Source organism: Carcharodon carcharias, chromosome 2 (assembly GCF_017639515.1).
Source record: "Carcharodon carcharias isolate sCarCar2 chromosome 2, sCarCar2.pri, whole genome shotgun sequence".
Classification (NCBI taxonomy): domain Eukaryota; kingdom Metazoa; phylum Chordata; class Chondrichthyes; order Lamniformes; family Lamnidae; genus Carcharodon; species Carcharodon carcharias.
The window spans coordinates 187534029-187541662 of record NC_054468.1 but is presented as its reverse complement, the minus strand read 5'-3'; positions in this window follow the sequence as shown (position 1 = coordinate 187541662).

Genomic DNA, 7634 nt, shown 5'->3' with positions numbered 1-7634 from the left:
TACATCAGTCAGTGGGAGCTTTTTAGCAACTGTGTATATACTTTGCAAATGCAATAGATGTCCATATTTTAGCAGGGCACTTTGCATTGGCACAATGACAACATGTTTGACTTTTAGCCCATAAAATGCCTCAAGAAACAAATACCAAGCCAATAGGCAAATTAGTGAGAAATATGTTATATTCAGAGGTCCTGATGTTAGGTTAGAACATGGGACATCATACTTTATTTGTCCAGGGTATTAAGCATGTATAGAAATGGCTTGTGTTTTTGCAGTTCACTGTCTGGTATTACATATTACCATATCACTCTGACTGATTGGATGAACAGGTGTAAGGTCTTGGATGAATAGCTTTTGCTGTGTGTCATCTGTAATCTGCTATGTGGTAATGTAAGTTAACAAGAAGAAACCACAAAAATGTTGGACATTTTTCCTAGGCTGCACCATAGTTCTCCCCTGATCAATCCAAGTATCTGAACCTTTGCTTCACAATACCATTATTTTACTCTACTAAGGTTATGGTGGCAGCATATGATTCATTATATCACTCCTCCATTTTTGTGTTTGGCTTGTTTAATGAGATAATCACCATTGGCTGGCTATCCCATTTTTCTGCTCATATAGATAATGTAAAAGGAGAAATGAAAAATAATTGAGAGCCAGAGAGTCATTTACAGCATAGAAGGATGATTTGTAATGTGTTGAATGTAGTTCATTAGGCCTTATTAAGGTATTCATAGTCTTAGGTAGTTCAACAGTAAGTATTTATTAACCACTAGAACCTACAGCAAAGGTCCAAGCTAGGATCTGTCTCCATGCTTGCTTCTACACATGGCTCTGTCCAACACTACCCCTAGATGTGGATCATGCATTCTCTTACATTACTGTGTGGGCAGTATTGTACGGAGTCCCAAGTTAAGCGCTTATGTGTCAGACCCTTATACTACACCTCCCCTCAAGTCTTTATTCAACGTATTTACAATCTATTCCTGTTTACCCCATATATTTACATCATTATTACTACCCCATCTCCCTCCACCCCGCACCCCGCCAAGTCCCTGAGTTCATAGGTTCAGGAGGTCTGGAGGCCTTTTAACCTTTCCATATCTTGCTCTCACTATCGTTGGAGTGGTAGGCTCTGTCGCTGCAGGTAAATTTTGATGAATTTGAGGTTCTGGCACCTGGGTATCACCCTCAATTTCTCTTCACTGTACAGTGGCAAGAGCCCTTTGAGGTATGAGGAGGAGGCTCCTCCGTTTCTTCTGACAATACCCCCTGGGGTGGCAACCAGGTATGACCGGGGTTGGTCATTGTCTTTCCGAATGATATGCCCATTCTCTCTCTCTCTCTCTCAGTATTTAATCCGGACCTTGTTGTCCTTTAATAGTTGTGGCAAGCGTTTGGTGCGGTTCCTTTTGTTTAACGCAGAAGCCTTAGTTTCTTCGGCAGGATTGAGAGCTGTGTGCAGAGTTGCCTGGCCAACAGGAATTTGGCTAGGCTAGGCCACATCGTAATTTGGTGGACCTGCAGGTTAACAGTGCCATTTGGAAGTCTAGGTTCTTTTTTAGGAGGCCTTTTATAGTGAAGACCCCTCCTTTGGCCTCCCAGTTTGAGCTGGTATGGTGGTGGAAGCCAGATGTGATGGCAAATTGGGCGAAGTATTTGTTTGAAAATTGTGGGTCATTATTGGACACAATCTCATCCGGGATGCCATGGCCTGTGAACATCTCTTTTAGTACTTTAACTACTGCACCTGTGCTTATTGTGTATAGTTGCTTCACTTCAGCCCATCTGGAAAAGTAATTGATCACAATAAGGAATGATTTGCAGTTGGAGACAAATAAATCGATGTCCAGCCCCTCCCAGGGCCTGATAGGGAACTGTGTGGGGATAAAGGGCTCCCCTTGGTCCTGCTTGTGCAGCCCACACATCTGACAGTTTACTATTGTGCCTTCAATTGCCCTGAAAATCCTGGCAACCAGATGACAGCTTGGGTGCATTCCCTGCACTTGGTGATGCCCAGGCAACCCTGGCATATATTTTGGAGGATCTCGGGCCGAAGAGAAACTGGGATGCCCAGCCGCTCATTGTAGACCAGGAGATTGTCAATGACAATAAAGTGTATTTGTTGTTCGAACCAAGCTTTCATGGCGCCAACATGCAGTCTCTGTTGTGACCACCCTTGTAGGCAGTAACACCAGTTGCGGGAGCACTCCTCATCTCGCATTTGTTCCTGACGAATCTGTTGGAGTTTACTTGCAGTTGCCAGCAGGTACTTCCTTGTCAATTGGGAGGGTGCTTCATGCTCCTTGTTCAGACTGACATCCTGTTTTTTGGAAGGTCCACTGTGGTCCTGGAAAGTGTGTCTACCATTGTTTTGTTTTTGCCCTGAATGTATACCATCTCGTAGATGAACCTCATGAGGCATAGACGGAATCTCTGGATTCCGGGAGGCATCTTTGCCAGTTCCCTTTCTTCTAAAAATGAGACCAGTAGCTTATAGTTTGTTTCAATTGTGACCTTTAGCCAATGATGTAGTCTGAAAATTTCTCACATGCCCCTGTGACTGCGAGGGCTTCCTTTTCAATGGTGGCCTGCCTCATCTCTGTGTCCAATAGTTCCCTGGAAGCGTAGCAAACCAACTGGCAACTTCCATCCAGATTCTCTTGAAATAAGACTGCTCTGAGGCCTGTGAATGAAGCATCCCACTGCTATGGTAGTGGGCAGGGATGGTTCATAGGGGCTAAAATGTCGGTTGACAGCAGCATCATTTTGATACAAATGAATGCTTGCTCTTGATGTGAGCTCCAGCACCATGCTTGGTCTTTCTTAAGTAGATGTCTCAAAGGTTTCTGACCTGTGCCAGATTTGTTAAGAATTTGGCCAACTGGTTTACCATCCCCAAGAATCTCTGGAGGTCCAGAATCAAGGATGGGGTTGGGAACTCAGTAATAGCTTTTGTTTTCCGTGGGTCCACAGTGATGCCATTATTGCTTATGATGTGTCCCAGGAACCGAATTGGTGTCTTTGGGAACTCTTATTTCTCATTCAGCGTCAGGCCTGCTTCCTGCAGGTGTTCTAGGACTGCTGGGAGTCTTTTGTCATGTTCCCCCACTTTTGTACCATGAACTAAAACATTGTCCATATGGCAGATGACATCCTGTAGCACTTGCAAAATGGCCGACATTGTACATTGAAATATTTCCAGTGCCAAGATAATTCCAAATGGCAGACGGTTGAAGCAGAAACTGCCAAAGTGGGTAATGAATGTAGTCAGAAACCTGGACTCTTCATATTGGGGAAGATGTCAAAAGCTACTGTTTGGTGTTGAATTTTGAAAGCACCATGTTCTTTGAGAAGTTAGTCAGACTTTTGTCCATTGAGGGCATCGGTTGTACTTCTCTGACTATGGCTTTACTATTGTGTCAAGTTGACACAAATATGAATGGACTTATTCAGTTTTGGGATTGGGACCATCCCGAAACACTGTGCAGTTGGTTGTGTGACTGGGGAAATGACCTCCATTTGTCAACTCATCCAGCCACTGCTGCATTTGCCTCATGAATGCGTGGAGAATCTTACGTGGCATGAACTGACACACAGGTTTAGCATCCTCCTTCAGTGTGATCTTGTATGCATTCTTCAGTCACCCCAATGCTGTAAAGAGCTTCAGGAACCCCTTTTTATACTTGGAGCCAGGCATGTGTTGGTTTACCTCATCAATTTTTTGTAAAAGGTTAAGATCAGCGCAGGCTTTTCAGCAGAGCAGCGAACAGTCCTGGTTTTGGACTACGACCAGGGTTTCTCAGATTCTTCTGTCTTTGTAACTGAGTGTCGCCTGCAGAATACCATTCATTGGTTGTTTGATGCCTACTGCTCCATACAAGTGTGTTGTGGGTGGCATCAACCATTGGGTCACTAGCCATGGTTCTCTGTCCGCTAGGACTGTACATTGGTCCCTGTGCCAACTTAAAGTTTGTAAGATGGCCATTAACCGAGATGTCCATGTTCCAGAATGAAAATTCAAAATCTTTTGACCTCACCGAAGAAGCATGGTTGTTTGTCCTCTTGATATGCTGTCTTGACCTTGTGAATCCTCTTGGGATCTTCTGTGCATTTTGATGTTGTAGCTTTGCACAAGTGGCCTATTTGGTTACATTGAAATCATTGGGCTGAAATTGCTAGATGTCGATGACGCCTGTGGGGGGGCGGGGGTGGGGTGTGGGTCGGTGGGGGAATTTGCTCTGTGCAGTCACACATGCACTGTAAACCCAGTTAAGACCTCATTGCTGTTCCTCTTATTCTGAGCTCACCTAACACCTTACTAGTTCTTACTGTAGTGCCTTCTGTCTCTCCCAATTCTTTATGCAGCTTGCTTCTTCTTTCTAATGCTACCCGCTGGTTCCCATCCCCTGCTAAATTAAATTAAACCCTCCCAACAGCACTAGTAAAATGCCCCACAAGGAAATTGGTCCCAGCTCTATTCAGGTGCAACAGATCTGTACTGGTTCCACATCCCCCAGAACTGACCCCAATATGCCAGGAATCTAAAGCCCTTCCTCTTACACCATCACTTCCACCACACATTCACCTGCTCCATCCTTCTATTCCTATACTCACTAGTTGGAAGTAATCCACAGATTACTATCTTTGAGGTCCTGTTTGCTAATTTCTTTCCTAGTTTCCTAAAATCTGCCTGCAGGACCTCATCTTTGGTTTCCCTCTGTCAACTTTCTTAAATAGCGGAGTGAAGTGTGCAGTGTTCCAATCTAAAGGAACTATTCCTGAATTGAGAGAACTTTGGCAGATTATAATTAGGGCAGCTGCAATGTCCTTGCCTACTTCTTTGAAAATCCTGGGATGGAAACTATCTGGTGCTGGGATTTGTTGCCCTTTAGTGTCATTAATTTCTCTTTTACTGTCATCTTGTTTATGTTAATTCTGTTGAGTCTCTTCCCTGATTTAATAATAACTTCCTTGAGATGACTAATATGCTGACCCACATATACTGATGCAAAGTAATTATTCAGCATGCCACTATTTCCTTACTTTCATTGATAGCCTCATCCTTTTCAGTGTCAAGGGCTGTACGTTGCTTCTGGCCACTCTCTTTATCCGAATGTAATTGTAAAAGTTTTTCATGTTGATTTTGATACACATTGCAAGTTTCTTTTCATACTACCTTTTTGTTTCTCTTACTATTTGGTTTATCACCCTTTGCTGCTCTTTGTATCTTTGCCACTGACTAGTGATGCAATCCTAGGGTGGACCTCCAAATTTTGTTACAAACCAGTTAGGGACCAGTAACCTCTTGCTTAAAACAGATGAAATTTGAAATTCCAGTTACTTACAAGAATAAAACCACAAAATTCCACAGTATCAAACAAACAGAAGGAATTTTACTATGCAAGAGTCAACAAAGCAAATGGTCAATACTATATTTTTCATACTTTAACATTCAGGATTAACAAGAAGTAAACATGAATTACCAGGCAAACTGTGGTCAAACACACCACAAACTGCACATTAAATAGCAGACACAACCAAGGCAGATCCCCTGAATTTCTCAGCAACCCACCCAGACGCCAGTCATCACTGTGCGTCACAAAAATTCTTTAAAACTCTGTCTTCCTTACATGGAATTTCAGCTCCTCTCTTTTGAGGATCTATCCTATGAGTTCCCTCAACAGCAACCCTAATTCAGACTGACCGGTGACTACTTCCCTCGTTGCTGCTCAATCTCTTCTCCCAAGACTGTGTCTCGCCATGCTGGCCAAGCTACTCTCCACAGGCATGGTCTGAGCTATCTAGCTGCTCTGAGTAGAATGCCACTGTTTCTGGGCTTCCCTGAACCCCAATCTTCCCAGCTACACCGAGCCTCTCCAAGCTCCAGCTGCAGCGAGCCTATACACAACTTCTGCCACAGTCTTAAATCCTTTTTCATTAATTCTGCCCAAAAAGTCTCCACTGCCTGCTTACCTCCTGTTAAATCCTCCCTCATCATTGAAGTGGTTTCATCCTTAGTCTTTAAGGCTACTTCTTCCCCTCCACCAATTTCTCTAACATTCCTGTAGATCTTATAACCTGATATACTTAATTCCCAGTCCTGACTGTCTGGCAGCCAGGTCTCCATAATGGCTACCATGTCATAACCTCCAAGTTGAATTTGCGCCTGCAACTCATTCAATTCATTCCTTACGCTCTGTGCATTTGTGTAAAGAGCACTCATTTGGGCCATACATCCTAACCTCTCTTTCTGTTCTAATGTTTTACCCATACATTTCCTATTTCTCTCTCCTCTTTTAAAGGGTTTACATCTTTTAATTTCCTTTTACCTGCAGTACCTGCAATTGAGGAGACTAAGGTGAGGAGAAATTTTTCTCTCAGAGGGTCATTAATATGTGGAATTCTCTTTCCCAGAGAGCAGTGGAGGCTAGATCATTGGATTTATTCAACGCAGAGTTACACAGGTTTCTGATTGACAAGGGAATCAAAGGTAATGGGGGTGGGGGTGCGGCGCAGACAGCAAAGTGGAGTTGAGACCACAACCAGATCAGCCATGATCTTATTGAATGGTGGAGTGGATTCGAAGGGTTGAATGGTCTACTCCTGCTCCTAATTCCTATGTTCCAGTACCTAAAGCACATTTTTTGACTGTGGACGGGATTTTCCCCTCTGCACATTAAGTGCGGCAGCGAGAGGCAAAAGCAGTGTTTTTCCCGCCGGCAGCAATGGCAGGTTTTCACACCGTATTGTCTGCTCCTCGCCTCATTAAATATGCATTAGCAGGAAACATGTCATATTGTGGGCAGTTGGCCTCTGATTTGCCCATCCCGCCGTGATGTCAGCTGATCATTGCTCTGGGCGCCATATTTAAACCACACGCCCATGCACAGATTTCTCAATGTCTTCATCCCAGGACTGCTCCAGGCGAGAGATGTCCCCCAAAGGCGAGAAGCATTCAGCCCCCAAGTTCAGCAATGCCTTGCTGAGCCACCTTCTGGATGCCATGAAGACCCACCAGCAGATGTTCTCCCCCAGTGATGGCCAGAGAGGTCCACAAACCTCTCAACTGTGGCCTGGGAGGCAGGGTCCACAGTGGTGAGTGCAAACGCTGCACAGAAGAGGTCAGCCATCCAGTGCAGAAAGAGGATAAATGATCTCATTCCACCAGGGTAAGTGAACCAAGTCTTCACTCTCAACCCCCACACATCGCAAGCCCAACAGACGTTTGCAAGATGACGTTCCACAGGGATCTCTCACAATGCCAACTCAAGGGACATCACCACTCACCCTCTCACGTACATCTTCACATCTCCATCAGGGATCATATCCTGCATAGCTCACATCCTCATCCTGTGCACAGCTCCACTCACCACCCACACAAGGCAGGCATCCTTATCCTCTACCTTGGCATGGTGTCCTAATCGTAGTCTCTTCATCTGTCTTGATGCAGGACAAGCTCACTCTCAATAGGAGGGAGAGGTCCCAGACTGCTGGAAGAATGACCAAGGTCAAATCTCTCACTCCTTTTGAGGAGTGGGCTATTGAGCTGGCTGGAGAGGGACAGGACCGATCATATGGTGATGGTGAGGTCAGCGCTGCACACCCTGCACCAGCTAATTCGTCAGACA